Source organism: Rhinatrema bivittatum, chromosome 12 (assembly GCF_901001135.1).
Source record: "Rhinatrema bivittatum chromosome 12, aRhiBiv1.1, whole genome shotgun sequence".
Classification (NCBI taxonomy): domain Eukaryota; kingdom Metazoa; phylum Chordata; class Amphibia; order Gymnophiona; family Rhinatrematidae; genus Rhinatrema; species Rhinatrema bivittatum.
The window spans coordinates 61,123,510-61,140,778 of NC_042626.1; the positions used below are offsets into that span (position 1 = coordinate 61,123,510).

The following is a 17,269-nucleotide window of genomic DNA, read 5'->3' on the forward strand; positions in this document are numbered from 1 at the left end:
TTGGACTGCAAGAGAGCGTTGGCATACTACAAGAAAAGAACACAATCAGAATCATGAACTTCACAGTTATTTGTATCATTTAACCCGAACGCACCAGGCCTTCCAGTAGCTAAACGGACCATCTCTAGCTGGATTGCATAATGTATTCAATTCAATTCAATTCAATTAAAGTTGTCTTCCCATCCAAACACATATCAAGTAAGGGCAGTGGCTGCATCAATAGCACATCTCTGAAACGTGCAGCCCATAGACATATGCAAAGTGGCGACATGGTGGTCCCTGCACACATTTATGTCCCACTATTGCTTAGATCAGCAAACAACTGAGGACGCCAGATTAGGCAAGCCGTTCTACATGCTATATCGACATAATTCCAAAATCGACTATCCACCAAGAAGGAGATCACATGCAACATAGAGCACACAGACAATGCAGCTTTATAGGGAGCTTTGGACTCCCATGATAGCATGGCTAATTCAGCCCTGTTATCAACGGGAAAAAGCAAGTTTGCTTACCGTAAACGGTGTTTCCGTAGATATTAGCCATGCTGATCCACCCACCTCCCTGGATAGTCGTCCTATCGGATTTTACTCATACACTGCTTAATTACATTGAGGAGATTCTGTTTTTCCTGCGCGGGAACGTACGCGCAGCCGCACAGAGCAAAGCTCTGGAAGCTCCGCCTCCCAGGCCTGATTGACAGTTCCCATGACAGCATGGCTAATTCATCCTGCTATCTACGGAAACACCGTTTACGGTAAGCAAACTTGCTTTTTTTGCATTTTCACAGCGATCTTCCTTATGTCCATTCTCAGCACAAAGGGCACAGAACAGTTGTGTACCGAGGGTCTTTGGTGTCCAGGGGCCAATGCATTTGTGTGCCTCTCCAGTGCCTCTCCCCCATCCTTGTACTAATGCTTAAGGTCACAGAAAATCAGTAGTGAATTTTTTTTTTTTGGGGCGGGCAGGGAAGCAAAATGACATTTTTTCATATCACACCCACCTCCATAGTTTGGACCCCTGCTTTAAAAATAGCTGTAAAAAAAAGTCATAATAAGAAAGTCCAAAGGATCTTCTGCACAATTTTAAAAAGCCAGCTAGTTTCACACTTCTAGTAAAACAACTATTAAAATTATTAGATACCTCATTCAACTAATTCTATATGACTATGAGAGTGAAGTCTGGAATGTATACAGCAAGGAAAACAATGTCAGTATAAATCCGAATCTCCAGTTCTGTTACTCACTGTGCTTCCACAGAAATTCACCCAACAATGGTGCTTGGATGTTTCCCTTACAGCTCATTATACAAAAAAAGATTTAAAATTTTGGTGTCACCTCACAGAAATAGCACCTTCCACTGCCAGACCTATATAGAATTTTAAAGAAGCGCATGCGTCCATATGCGCACCGATTTTATAACATCGCGTGCAAGGGGGGGTAGAATTCTGCAAATTTTGCGTGGCGATGCATCCTGGTCTTCCTCAGTTCCCTACCCCCTACCTAACCTCCCTTCCCCTTCTCCTCTCCTCCCCACCCCCTAAATCTAACCTACCTTCCTTTTTTAAATTTTTTAAGTTGCTGCTCCACCGGAGCAGAAGCAACTTGCATGCGCTGGCCGACTGCTGGGGCGCGCTTTTCCGGCACAGGTAAATATTACACTGGGTTCTAGAATACCAATACACCACCTACTGAGGAAACAAAACAAACCCAATTGCTATAGATCCCTACACAGACACTACATGGTAGCAGAATAGCTCATCATGGTCACACGCACAGAGCAGAGAAAGATCCACACCAAATACAGAATAAAGGATCACAAATTAGAAAACACTGAAATAGAAACCCCAGGAAGCCAGACTCTGTGTGTAACAATGGAAAAACAGAACCACCATTCCTCATAAAACAAATACAATCTATAGAATAACTTCTATTAATTATATATTTTTAAAAAATTTCCCAAGCACCAATACAATATTTTAAAACAGCGCATATCAAATAACACCCAATAATTAAAACTAATAAGGATAAAAAAAAAAAAGCCCCTGCTGTCCATACCTGGGAACTCTTGAGTTCCAGTCACCCTGAGATTGACGAGGATTAGTGGGTTAGGGAGGCACACAAACTTTATCATTTCTCTCTCACACATACTGCCATGTCCATTCTCTCTCACACATACACTGTCACACTCACACACATATATACATGCTCTTATACACAGCCACATTCTCAGGCTCTCTCTCCCTCCACCCTCCCCCCCCCCATTTCTTATTCCCTTGGATTCTCTCATACACACACACATGCTCACTTTCATTGGCTCCTTTACACACACACAGACAGACACAGAAATAAGCTCCCATTCATTCTCACACCACACACAGACCCCCAGGCAGGCTCCCATTCATTCTCACACCTCTCCCCTCTCCACTCCCCAGGCATGCACACATTCATTCTTACATACACACATAGGCACCCATTCATTCTTATACACAGTAGAGATGTGAATCGTGTGATCGATCGTCTTAACGATCGATTTCGGCTGGGAGGGGGAGGGAATCGGATCGTCGCAGTTTGGGTTTTTTAAATATCGTGTAAATCGAAAACCGGCACACTAAAACATCCCTAAAACCCACCCCGACCCTTTAAAATAAATCCCCCACCCTCCCAAAATGCCTTAAATTACCTGGGGTCCAGTGGGGGGGGGGGGGAGGGGGAGGGCGGGAAAACCGGCACACTAAAACAACCCTAAAACCCACCCGACCCTTTAAAATAAATCCCCCACCTTCCCGAACCCCCCCAAAATGCCTTAAATTACCTGGGGTCTAGAGGAAGGGTCCCGGTGTGATCTTTTACTCTCGGACCTCCGTGCGTTGTAGAAATGGCGCCGGCGCTACCTTTGACCGACAGGTCAAAGGTAGCGCCGGCGCCATTTTGTTTTTTTGTCCCCCGACGTCAGGAGCATAGGAGATCGCTCCCGGACCCCCGCTGGACCCCCAGGGACTTTTGGCCAGCTTGGGGGGGGGCCTCCTGACCCCCACAAGACTTGCCAAAAGTCCAGCGGGGGTCCGGAACGATCTCCTACCGCGAATCGTTTTTCGATTTAAAATATATCGGACGATATTTTAAATCGTCAAAAAACGATTCACATCCCTAATACACAAACACACCCCCAGGCAGGCAGCCATTCATTCACATACACACACCCCCAGGCAGAATTCCTTTCATACACATGCACACACTGAAGGCAGACCCTCTTTCTTTCTTTTGCCAGCAACTTCGGAACCTCTCTCATTCCTCTGCTGCTTCTGTCACTGTTGCTGCATGGCTATTAGGGAGGCGCTGATTGCTGCTACTGGCACTGAAGCCCTTTCTGCTGCCTCCTCTGTGTAGGCCCCATGGTATTAAAAATTTGCAGGGCTTCCAGTTCCTCCATGCTGATCTCATACATCGCGAGATCAGTATAGAGAAAGTGCTACTCTTGCACATTCCCAAAGATAACAAGCCAATCACTAAAAATTCAAAATTTTTTTTTACCTTTGCTGTCTGATCTTAGTTTTCTAATCGAGTGGTCACAGGTTTGTTTTTTTCCACATTCCCTTTCTTGGTCTTTTGCCAATTTCTTTTACAGGGTCTCTTTTTTTTTTTTTAATTCTTTATTTATGAATTTCCATTTTTTACAAAAAAAAATTGAAAAACAATTTGTATCCAATTACAATAACAGTAATGAATTTTTATGGAAACATTGGATTTAGAAATTCGTAAAAATAAAAAACAATAACAAAGTTTAATTTTCCTAGTTTCCTGAAAGACCTGAAAATTTGGAGCCTGTTGAGCAAATCCCATTTATACATAATTACCTTAAGTAAAATTTACTAATATAAACAGAAGTATTGCAACCTTAATTAAATAAATCAAACAAACTTCAATTTGAAGGTTCTGGTTCACCATCTTGTGACCTGCGTTCCTCCAGGAACCTTTCTAGGTCTAAAGGATCATAATAAACATATTTTATTCCTTCTGCCTTCATTAAACATTTACATGGAAATTTTATATTTATTTGTATACCGAATGTTCTGGCCAATCCAGCCAAAGCAATACATTTTTTTCTTCTTATCTGGGTATCTTTTGTCACATCAGGATAGACCCATATTTTTTGACCCAGATAGAGGGAGGATCTTTTTTCCATAAACTTCTTCAATATCTTGTCCCTGTCTAAAGTCAGGGCAAACTTTACAATTAAAGTTCCCCTCATCTCTATCTGGGTACTAAATGACGACTCTATCAAGTCAGTGACATTTAATGGAGACTCCTGCATCGATTGATTTAAATTTTGATTTTGTGCTCTCATATTCAAAAAATAAGCTGTTTTAATCAAAGGATGATTATCTGGAGCCAAAGACAAAATTTCACTAAAATAGTTTCGTAACTGTTCCACTGGGGAGACCATGCTACACTTAGGAAAGTTAACAAACCTAAGATTAGGGTACCGTATCAAATTTTCCAAATTTTCAACCTTTCTTGATAGCATGGTCTCTCCTTTTATTATAGACGTTTGAACATCTTTTATTTGAATAATATCTGTTTCTACTTTTTTAAGAGTCAATCCATTATTTGTCACTAAAGGACTTAAATTTTGCAATGTGGATTGGACATCTCTAATATTACTACTCATTTTTTCTACATTCTGATGTAATGTCATTATTGCTGACCACAACATTTCTAATGACACTTTTTGATTTTTTTCAAACTTAACACTTGAGACAGATGGATTCATTAATTTTCCAGAAAGTCCCTGGTCTGACGCAGGATCACCGTGTGGCGTAATACCACTTCCTCCTATTGCCCCCGCTCTTTGATCCAAAACTTGGGACGCCTCTCCTTCTTCCCCTTGCACAGCTTCTTTTTCCACACAGACTTCCTCTATCGGGCTCTCCCCTAAAAACACCTTCCGAAAAAGGGGTGAGTCCAGGCTGTGGGTTCCTGCGGCGCACATTGGTGGTGGGGGAGTTGTTTGACCCCCGGGACTTAGACTTATTTCTCCCGACAATGTGGATATTCGCTCAATATCCGTCAATGTAATGGGATACTCCGGGGTAATTGTTGCAGGTGGGTAGAATCCGGTTAGGGTAGTTTGTATAGGGCCTGGTCTGGTAGGGGTAGAGGCATCCTGCCTGACTCTGCCCTTTCTTTTTGTATGGGGCATTAATGTTACGTAAATAAAATCACTTATGACCTTTTCCTTATTCTACTCACAGTTCTGTTATCGAACGTCAGGGTAGTTGAGGTTTGAGGGGGTTTCAGCTCGCTGCCATAGTCCGTAACAGCCTCCCAGCCTTCTCCGGCCTAAGCCGGCACAAGCCGAGCGCGCCCCTTTGGAGCGCGCGGCTTAGGGTGCGCCGTCGGCATTGGTGCGCCGTCCGCTGTGCAATTTGTAGCAGCGGATGCCCGCTGACGTCACACCAGCCTCACTCTGGGTCCGCTGGTCGGGACCAGTTGTTCCGGGGTTGGGTGCCTCGTTGTCCGGGATCTCAGGTATGGCGGCAGCTTCCGAGCCCCTCTCACCACCTAGCTCAGGCTCCAGGAGTCTCCAGCGTCCGCTGTGCAATTTGTAGCAGCGGATGCCCGCTGACGTCACACCAGCCTCACTCTGGGTCCGCTGGTCGGGACCAGTTGTTCCGGGGTTGGGTGCCTCGTTGTCCGGGATCTCAGGTATGGCGGCAGCTTCCGAGCCCCTCTCACCACCTAGCTCAGGCTCCATTACAGGGTCTCTTTTTTTGTTTCTTCTCTCTCCGTCTATCTTCTTCCCTTCCTCCCTCAAACACACATGCAGGTTCTTATTTTACATGCTGTCTCTCTCACACATAAACACACACAGACACAGGCTCTCTCACATGCTGTCTTTCTCTCATACATACACACTGGCTCTCTCACATGCCTTCTCACTCTCACATACACACAGGCTCTCTCATATGCTGTCACACACACACAGAGGCTCTCACATGCTGTTTCTCTGAACATACAGGCTCTCACTCCTACACACAGTCTCTCAACTCACTCTCATACACACACACACACACACACACACACACACACTAGGGGTGTGCATCCGTTTTCCACGTATTTGTAATCCGCAACTTATTTTTTGCAATCTGAAAAATACGTGGGGAGGCGAAACGCATCACGACTCCCCACATATTCAACAGATATCTGTTGTATTCAGCCTCCTAAATAAACATTTAAACCCCCCACCCTCCTGACCCCCCCAAGACTTACCAAAACTCCCTGGTGGTCCAGCGGGGAGTCAGGAAGCCATCCCTGCACTCGTTTGCGGTTTCCTCACGGCGCCGATAGCCTCTGTCACAGGGGCTGCCGGTGCCATTGGTCAGCCCCTGTCACATGGTCACGGCGCCATCTTGTGCTCCTACCGCGTGACAGGTAGGTCATGTGGCAGGAGGTCGCTCTGGGACCCTTGTTGGACCCAACCGGAACTTTTGGCCAGCTTGGGGGGGCCTCCTGACCCCCACAAGACTTGCCAAAAGTCCAGCGGGGGTCCGGGAGCGACCTCCTTTCACGCCGTCCGTCCGATCCCAATACTCAAAATGGCGCCGATCACCGCCATTTTGAGACTCTAAATCGCCATCCCGCCAATACTCAAAATGGCGCCGATCGCCGTCATAGTGAGGGCAAAGGCGATCGGCGCCATTTTGAGTATTGGCGGGACGGCGATTTAGAGTCTCAAAATGGAGATTTGCCTTTATCCAAGTGAACTTTAACCTCTAGTGTTGGCTGCGTCACTGTGTTGATGTCCATCACTTCCCTCATAACGACAGTCCTTTGCCAAATAACCCTCTTTTCATAGTTGAAGCAAGCAGGAGAGGCTGTGGCCAGTGGTCTGGTTATAGAAAATGGGCTGTCTGAAGAGAGGATCATTGCTGGGGTCCTCCAGACTCATTACTGTGCCATGGAATCTGTGCGGGCTGTCATTCTAGCCTTCATACTACGTTGGGCATTAATTGTACATGGTGAAAGGCATCTGCCACTTCTATTTTCTAAAGTGAGCTCTGGGTGGTGGCAGACCTAATTTCTCATGGGCCGGTCAAGCCCGTTTATGAACTGTTCTAGAAGTACCTGTTTGGCTACCTTGAGGCTGGTCTTTGCCTGCAGCCTCTTCCAGCCAGCATCTTTCAAATGGTGGAGCAGGTTTTGGGGGCTTTTCCCGTTGGAACTGCTGCCGGTATGTTTCTGAGTTATATCCAGCTCATTCAAGGATGGCGGTCTTCTGTATAGGTGACCCTTTCATCCGGATTGGCCACTTGAAAGGCTGCTTGGCTTTTGCCCAAGAGCAAATTTGCCAGGTATGTGTTCCAATTTGCTTCTAACCAACCCAATATGTGGGCAGTCCTTTCAAAGTTTTTCAGGAAGATCTCCAAGTACTCCCCTGCTTTCATTTTAAACAGGACATGAGGTAACGGATTCACCTGGGTTGTGGCAGCTTTGGGCAGGCATTAATTTCTGAGAGTAAAATGTGTGGCTTGGCTGCACATTTTACTTTCTGTATTTTGGGTGACTAACTAATAGGCTCATCAACATGCATTTGCATGTGATGAGCGCTATTAGTTTCGGGAGGGTTGGCAGCACGTTTTCCATGCGCTATTACCCCTTACAGTATAAGGGGTAATAATAGTGCGTCTAAAACGCGCAGCTAAACAGGGACTAAATGGTGCGCTCGGCTGAATGCACCATTCTGTATCGGCCTGATAGGCGGCTACAATCCAGAATTTTGCTATGCAACTATGTATTCTTAGAGTAAAAGTGTTAGGTTTTGAGGTGCACCTTAAGTTTGTCGAGTTATATTGTGACATTGTTGCCACTCAAAACTGTTTAAACCTTTGTAGTGTGAAGCTACAAATGACCGATTTAAGATGATTTTCTAATATGCTTTGAGTGTTTCTTGTATTCTAAAAGGCAATAAATAAAGTGAAACTACAAGCATACTGTCACTTCAATAGGAAAGAATTCCTGTGGATTCTGCACCAATCTACATAGTTTTGAAAACTGATCCTTAATAACTCTCCGACTCCTTAATAGACTCTGGCCCACTAACTAACATCTGGCCCTTATGCCAAAGGTGCTCCAGTTCTCCATTTCTTCTTTTCTGTTTTCCAGTACTTGACTTTACTTATTAATTGATTCTACCTTCTGTTGGAAGGGTTATTTTTAATGTCTTCTTTATTGCTAGAAATCCTCTGTTTGGTCTTATCAGCTCTAGCCAAGTTTGTGGCTAAATTTTGATTCACTACTTCTATCATAATTCTGAAATATCTGAAACTTTTCCTCAAGGATATCGACTGAAGATTTTGATATTGCTCTGACAGTCTTGGCCATCGGTGCAGCTGAAAGCATGACACAGGCTTGTCACACTTTCCTTCTCTTGCATCCGTTTTTGGTTCACAGCTGGCTGCTGCCCTGGGATCCCCAAGAATTCTGGAGACCTTTTAGTGATCCCAGCTATTAATAATTTGAGCATCGTGTCCCTGGGAAGGGCAGAGAAAAACATCGAGGCTTGCACCGGGGAGGAGAGAATTGAGCTAGTGCGGCTGTTATCGCTCGCAGTACAACAGGGATTTTGCTGCGCCACACTGAGAAGCACTGCTCTATTCCTCTCTAGGACTATATCGTGCCAGGCTACACAGCGGGGCTGGCTTTGGACCTGGTAAATTTATTTTTATTTATTTATTTATTTAAAGATTTTTTTATATACCGGGGCACGTTAAAAACATCACCCCGGTTCACATTGTAACGTAACATAGCAACAAGCTTTACAATAGTTTAATGTCAAGCAAACAGTAAGCAAACTAAGTCAACTCAAGACAGGAGAATAAATAATTAACTCTTAAGGAGAGTAGAGGAAAGAGTAGAGAGTAGAGGAAAGAAGTTTTTTTAAACTATCAACAAGATGACAGGATATAAGCGGTGACAGGATATAAGCGGTGAAAGGATACCACTACAGTCCCTATATTAAGGTCATAAACTTTAACAGAGAGCTCAGGGGATCCCTACAAAAATGTGAGGGTGCTGTTGCTTGTTGGGCCTCCCTATTCAGCTGTACTCCTGAATGCAGAAGATACCAGCTGCACATTCTTTGTTTTGGGATGCTGATAGCAACACTGATGTGCTTCCATATTTTGGGATGCTATCATATACCCTTTGTGTGACCCCTGACATTTTTCACTTTCAGGGTCTGGAAGTGTCGAGATGAAGATAGACAACCTTGAACATATGGCCTTTTTTTTCTTGTGATTACGCGTGGTGCTGTTTCTGCTTCCATGCCATCCCACAGCCTCCAAGATGGAAAAACAATTAAACCATAAAAGGTTTCATTTTCTAATAACTGTATGAGCTCTGAAAGGCAGATCTCGGCAGAATGTGGTGTAAATGAAAAGCAGAGGTTTTCCGCGCTCTCTTTGCGGTTGTGACTTGGAGCTGAATTTGTTAAATTCATTAATTACTGCCAGTCTCTATTGTCGTCTGTGTCTCTGTGGAGTTTGGAGGACAGAGAGGAAGACGTAAGTACCGAAACCTCGCCGCTATAAGACAGATTAATCCAATGACCTATAAAGTCATCACTTTAACAACGTTATTCTGAAACAGAAAGAATTCGTTTGAGAGGTCCATCAACCAAGGGCTTTTGCCCAGGTAATATTTTACTCCGAGTAAAATATAGCTGGATAAAAAAGGAATGTGTGGGTCTTCTGGGGGCAGCGCCCATAATGAGCATCATCCAGCTAAACGTACGCGGTAAGTCCAGTTGGAGAAACTTTAGGTGAGTATATTCAGTGGCTGATGAGCTTGGGTAATTCCCAGGTAAATTCCCACTTCCTGCACCGCTGAATACGGACCAATTAGTGACGTACGTCATGTTACAGACCTAGAACTTCACAGGGAAATTTGTCTAAGATAAGTAGTACAGAGCTTTTTTTTTAGGGCAATTTCAAAGCCATTTCTGTGGGTAAAACAGTGCTTTACCCTTTGCAAGAACATGCATTCATTTAAATTTTCAGAAATATGCACCTAACTTTACCTTGAGAAAGTGTCCTCACTAAAGCAGAGGGAAGTTTGCAGGCAATTTTTCTTAGGCGATTTTCAAAGGGAAAAGTCTGCAGGTAAAATATACCTGTTTACTTTGGATTTCTGCGGTCAATTTGGAAAGTGCCCTTTGTTCTAATTTTTTTAGTAGCTGGACTGCTCTTGTAGAAAATAGAGGCTGATAAGGAAATAGCAAAATTGCTTAACTTATATTTCTATTTGGTGTTCTTTATGGAAGGGCCACCAGGAGCAGGATCACATAAAACAAACACAAATAACAGTGCATTTGTGAGAAGCTAACTAAACTTAAAGGGACCAATATTCAAAGATATCCAGCTATGTAAGTTGGCCGAATAAGCCTTCTCTGGCTAACTTACATGGGATTTTCAGCAGCACAGCTATGATTTAAAAAAACAAAACAAAACCTCGACGATCCGATTCCCTCCCCCCCCAGCCAAAATTGATTGTTAAGACGATCGATCACACGATTCACATCTCTAATAATTTGTACCCCAGTATAGCACTGTCCCATTGGTTTTCCTCCTTCCACCATGTCTCTGAGATGCCAATTAAGTCTATGTCATCATTCACTAAGAGTTTTTCCCTTAGACACAAAATGGGAAAAAAGCCTTAGGGCCGAATTTTAAAAGCCCTACGCGCGCCGGGCCTATTTTAGAAAGGCCCGGCCACACGCGTATATCCCGGGGCTTTGAAAAAGGGGCGGGATTAGAGGCTTTCGGCACAGTGGCCATTTGCCACTGTGCCAGAGGATCGCGTGCCGGCAGACTGCCGGCATGCGCAACCTGCGCTTGTTGGAGGCAGGCACAACAGGTATGATAAAGGTCGGTGGGGTCTAGGTGAGGGCTAGGGGGCGGGAGGGTTAGGGGAAGGGGAAGAGGAAGGGAGGTTAGGTTAGGGGGTTGGGAATGGGGGAAGGCTGCAGGCATTGGCGCACACAAGTTGCACAATTATGCATCCCCTTGTGCGCGTTGACCCCCGATTTTATAACATGTGCGTACCTGCACACACATGTTATAAAATCGGGCATCTATGTGTGTGTGCTGGGTAGCGCGCGCAGGTATTAAAATCTACCCCCTAATGAATCTGACCCTAAGTTAGCCAGCTAAGTAGCTCCTCTCCGATCCACCCATTCCCCGCCTCTGAGTTATCTAGTTATCTACTTAGCTGGATAAGTGACTTATCTGGCTAAGTTACGACTGCTGAAAGGACCTTGGAGGCAGTGTCTTGTTGGAGCCAGTATGGTGGGTTGAATCAGCAGCATGATGAGATATGTTTGAGTGATCACTGGATTGTGATAAGTTTGAACACTTGTGTCCATTAGAGACTTGGTTTGTATGAGATCTATGAGAACAACTTTATACATGCAGTTGAAAAATATTTCATTTAGTAACGTCATCAGCAGATGGCTGAGTTTTTTGAATCACGATAATTCTCCCTGAAGAAGCTTGTTTTAGGTAAAACGAGGGATAGTCTCATTTACATTAGAAGGTGTTATAAGAAGAATTTTTTTATTTGGGTGGCAACTATAAGAAGTAGCTGGAGAACATCTTACATATTGGAAGAATTATAAGAGAATTCAGAATAATTAATGAACTTTGATATGACAACAGGAATAAAGGAGTGGCAGTTTAATATGTATTAGGGAACGTGTTGCATTTAGGAGTATTTTTATATATAAGATGTAGGTGAGGTTATGAATGAGTGTATTTGTGGAGGATGTGAGTTGATTTATGTGGGATATGAATTTTAATATGGTTATTTCTTAATTGTAGAATTGAGGGGAAGGTTATGTATTGTAAATATGCAGTGCTGAACAATAAAATTGTTACATATGAACAATAAAAATGTTGTATTAAGAAGTTTATTGAATGTATAATTATTTTTTCTCTATATATTGTATCATAGTACTGCTGAATGTAGCCAGATATTTAGCAGCTGCTACTTACCACGAGTCCTACTTATCCAACAAAGTAGCTGGATAAGTAGGACTCATCTGGTAAATAGCTCAAAGTGGAAAAGACGATGGGGCTGGGTGGGATAAGTCTGAGGGTATTAAGGGAACTTAGAAAAGTTCTGGCAGCTCAACTAACTGATCTTTTCAATTCTTTAGAGTAAGGAGTACTTCTGGAGGACCGGAGATGGACGGATGTAGTTCCTATTCACAAAAATGGAAGTAAGGAGGAGGCTGGGAACTACAGGCTGGCTAGTCTGACCTCTCTGGTGAGCAAATTAACTGAATCAGAACAAACTCACTCTGCTGGGAGGAGGGGGGGAGAGTGCTGGTGAAAGAATGTAGGGGGTCAAGGTAGATGGGCAGAGGGTTGCAGTCAAGAGAGGCATGGGTTGGAGACAGAGGGCTGGGGTTAGAGAGTGGTTTGATTGCATGATCCATGAGAAAAAAAGATTGTTACTTGGTTGACCTTTCTCAGCAATTTAATTACAACTGAATCATGGCATAATTATGATGCAATGCTTTTAAATGAAAGTTGTCCCCCCAGTTACAATTATTTACAGCAGGCACACCCAGTTAGGTGAGTGAGAGGGGTTTTAATTATTTATCAATAATCAAATAATATTGAAGGTTCAATGGTTTGGTTATGAGTTTTTATCACCAGTAGAAGCTTTGATGGTAAAATGTTCCACATGATCAGTTTGTTTGCTTTATTCTCCTCCTGGAGAATCCATATCATATGTAATGCAGTTAATGGAGCATTTAGAGCACAGAAAGCTCATGATTATTGGTGATTTCAGTGCCCGTATGGACAATGTAAATTCTAGACATGCACAAGAATTATCTACATTAATGTTGTCAGTATTGGTATATATATAGAGAGAATTAACTACCACACCCACAAAAAAGGAACATATTTGGATCTCCTTTTTCATTATGAGAAGTAGAAAGAAAGTTTTTCTCATTTTAGTATTTTAGAAATGTTGTGGTCTGATTATTTATTTATTAAGTTTCGAGTTCAAGGTTGATTAGTAACAAGGTGTTGTGTTAATATGGATATTAAAAAAGGGGGGCCAGTCAGAAATATGAGCCTGATGATTTTATGAAAGAATGGTATATTTCATATTTTAATAATGTCTCTGAGGATGCGTATGACCTCTGTGAAAGATGCAGTGCTTCATTGGATGAAGCTTTTACTAAAGTTGCCCCATTAAAGTAAATCACTTCCCGATGAATTGGAAGCGAGCAGCATGGCACTCTCATGCATTCGTGCCAGAGAGGCGTAGTTTGAGATGGTTTGAGAGAAAATAGAGAAAACAGTGGTCTAATAATGCCAAGGAGCACTATAACGAGCACTCAAGGACCTGTAAGGATCATTGTCAGGCAGCAAAAAGAGCTCTAATAATCGATAGAACAGAAAAATCATGAAATCGGCTGTTACAGCTATTTGAAATTGTGAAGAATTTTACTAAGACACGACTTCAGAATATAGAGTTATTTCCTGATTTCTTTTCGGAAAGGATAAAAATGATTCAGGGACAATTCTCTATGAATAACACGATATATATTGACTCAACTGTGGGAGATAAATGGTGTTGATTTTGCAGAATATCCTTGCCTGAAATCTTATCTGTTATTAGCAAGCTTAAATCAACAAATTCCATATTGGATCCGTGTCCATTTTCAGTTATCAGAGCATTTAAGCAGAATATTTATAGTGTATTTTTGATGATTGTGAACACAATTTTGTTGGCAGGTAAAATGCCAGCATTGCTGGAAAGAATAACAGTTCGACTTATACAAAATGATTTGAGGGAATCAATGGATGTTGTATCCAATTTTTTGTCCAATATCAAATCTGCCAACATTATGAAACATAGTGGAGAAGTGTGCCAATCACAATTGGAAGAGCATGTTATATTAGATAAACAAACATCAGTATGGATTCCAAAAAAATGATGGAACGGAGACTTTACTGCTGATGTTAATGGATAAGTTATATTGTGAGTTGGATGCTGGAAGATTGATCAGGTGTCTTGGTCCAACTTCTGACACTATCAATCACATACATTTACTGCAAAGACCAGGTCAAATAGGCATTGGAGGAACTGTATTGCTATGGTTTAGATCATTTATAGATAATAGCCGGCTAATAAGTTAGAGGCATTCTGGGGCCGTAAATGAGAGGAGTGGATAAGTTGTCCAGCTACTCTGATATTCAGAGTTAGCTGGATAACTTATCTGGCTAAGTGTGGTTGGGCCAAAGAGCTATCCTAAAATTAGCCAGATAAATGGGCCGATACAGTAAAATCGCGGGAGAGCGGGCAAGCGCCCGCTCTCCCGGCGCGCGCAAAGGCCACTCTCCTGTGTACGCGATTCAGTATTTTAATTTATTTTAATTAGGGCCGGCGGTAAAAAGAGGCGCTAGGGACACTAGCGTGTCCCTAGCGCCTCTTTTTTGAAGGAAGCAGCGGCTGTCAGCGGGTTTGACAGCCGACGCTCAATTTTGCCGGCGTCGGTTCTCGAGCCCGCTGACAGCCACGGGTTCGGAAATCGGACGCCGACAAAATTGAGCATCCGGTTTTCGACCTGCCAGCCGCGGGCCCATTTTAAATTTTTTTTTTTTTTTTTAATTTTTTACTTTTTTAAACTTTCGGACCTCTGACTTAATATCGCCATGATATAAATCGGAGGGTGCACAGAAAAGCAGTTTTTACTGCTTTTCTGTGCACTTTCCCGGTGCTGGCAGAAACTAGCGCCTACCTTTGGGTAGGCGCTAATTTCTGAAAGCAAAATGTGCGGCTTGGCCCGTAGGTTAGCCAGCTAACTTTAAGATAACCAGCTCTATTCAGTAGTGCAGCTGCACTATTGAATATACCTGTAAAGTTAGCTGCATAAGTTTATCTGGCTAAGGCCTAGAGCCACTAAGGCATGATGTATTTTCGTGGGAGAGGTCCCACTATCGCAGGGGTGGGTGACGCTGCGATAATGGGGCCCCTCCCTCAAAACAACATTGCGGCTCCATGGTGCATTCTTTTGTGCCATGGCCAAACACTGTAGGACAAAAGAACGTGGCTAGTGGCCCTTTAATGCGATGGTGGCCTTAACTTAAAGGGACCGCTATTTTCTTACAGGGCCACTGGCAAAACAAAAAAGTCCCACAGCAAAACAGGGAAGTTGAGCGGGGGTCAGTGTGTTGCTTCCCGGCTCAACCTGAGGCTGCCAGTCGAGGAGGCCCCGACTCCCCAAAAGTAAAAAATCACAATAATGAGCTCATGGCAGTGATGGTCCCAGCCTCTGAAAGGTGTAACAATAGTGCCATTGGTGTTCATTGCCCCCCACCCCTTCCCATTTTCTGCTAAATCTCCTTGGGGTTCAATGATCCCCATGCCCACCCCTTCCCCCCCACATAAAATTATCCTCAGTGAGTACCCCCTCCCCCTTCCCCCAAAATGTGAGTAAAAAAAAAGGTTGGGTCCGGGTCCCCCGACTCCCTAGGCACCTTCCTGCACCCTCTGAACCTTATCAAGCCATCCCTGGTCCCTCAGTGGGGCCAGTGTGACCCTTGCACTTGGCACCATTTTTCAAAATGATGCCCACTAGACTTTGCCCTAGCCATGTGACTGGGGTAAGTTCTGGGGTTCAGACGCCTTTGAGAGGAGCTGGGGGTGGGCTGTCACCACACGGGCTCATTGTTGTGACTTTTTACTTTTGGGGAGGGGCCCACCTCGAGTGGTGGCCCCAGGCTGAGCTAAGAGTCAGCACTGACCTCCACTTTGGCCAGCTCTTTAAATGTGAGGTGGGAGCCTTGGGACCCGCATTAGGGTCCCAGGCCTCCCTCCTCATTTACTGCATTTCAAATAAGTGTTGCTTTTATAATAGCTGCCCACCTTCTTGGTCGGCTGCGATAAAATGCTTTCATCAAATTGCCTATTAATGACCTTCTTTGCAAGCATTTGTATGCAAATCATGTACAAAGAAAGTAATTGTAATAGGGGAAGGTGGCAGGCCAGGGACATGCAAAATATTGCGTATATCATGCAATATTGCTGCAATAGTTCTCTATCACGAGCTATACACTATTTAACACGTGTTAGAGCACTACCATGGCTTGATGCATCTCCCAGTAACTTTGCTATCTGGACAATGACCGAATATGGACCTCCTAGGAGTTCTAATAGACTCTAGATTGAGAAGCTTCAAATCAAGTGACTGGTAAATATGCTTTTTTTAAAGCTTAAAACACTGTTGCCTTTGAAACATTTGTTAACTAAGGAGTTATTGAGGTCTGTAATGCACTCAATTTTTGGATAAATAGACTATTGAAATAGCTTGTTTTATGGTCTCCCTAATAATTACATCAGAACTTTACAGCTGTTACCGCACGTTGCAGTGAGAATTTTGATGGTATCCAAACACAGTAAGCATATAACACCAGTTTTCTGTAGTTTTTACTGGCTTCATGTTCAGTAGAGAGCACATTTTAAAATAATGATGATTCTATTCAAGTTACTGCACAGTGTTTATTGGTGTTTGTTGGCTGAGTTGCTGACGAAATATGTTCCTAAACGTGCTCTTAGATCATCTTATTCTAGTTTATTGGCTATTCCTTCTGTACCCAAATAAACAAGAGTCAAATTGTGAAGGCACTTAGTATTCACTAGGCATAACATGAGCACTCAAAAGTTTCTTAATAGTGCTTGTTATAGTACATACGTCTTGCCAGCAATAGGATCTTCTGTACCCAAAGTAATTTTGGTGTCGAGCAATGGGAAGAAGAACAAATATCATCAAACAACGCAGATGAAGCATTGAAAGTCAAAGACTGTGAAGTGATCCACTCCAATATCCTTCTCCAGAAAAGTTGTATTTTAGGGCAAAGCTAAAAAGAATGACCCAAATGTCCCAGGGCCTGATTTTAGAAAGCATTTCCTCGCTTAAAATTGAACTTTACATGTGTAAATGCACTTTGCCCGTGCAAGTAGGCTTTTGAAAATTGCTACAGTATATGCCATTGAATTATCCATAGAATTTACCCACATATGTGCACTTTATGCAGCTAAATGGGTTTTGAAAATTGCTACAATAGTAGTTACATTTACATGTGTACATGTTTTTGAAAATAAGGCCCTTAAAACACATCTCTGAATCTGTCAGGTGTGCCGGAAATGCTTGATGTTATGAAATAAAGGTTCTACTTAAGACCTTAAAT

The 17,269-nt window shown here is 43.2% G+C and overlaps 1 long non-coding RNA gene across 3 annotated transcripts in view; it reads left to right on the plus strand.

Annotated features, from left to right (window-relative positions):
* Positions 1-17,269, plus strand: part of LOC115073831 — a 214,400-nt gene that overhangs the window by 53,716 nt on the left and 143,415 nt on the right. For 2 of the 3 annotated variants that reach the window (XR_003852130.1, XR_003852132.1), the window contains exon 2: positions 12,217-12,326. This is a non-coding gene — a long non-coding RNA (uncharacterized LOC115073831). Of the gene's footprint in view, positions 1-9,246; positions 9,566-12,216; positions 12,327-17,269 lie in introns of those variants that run through there. The other variant, XR_003852131.1, reaches the window with a different exon arrangement.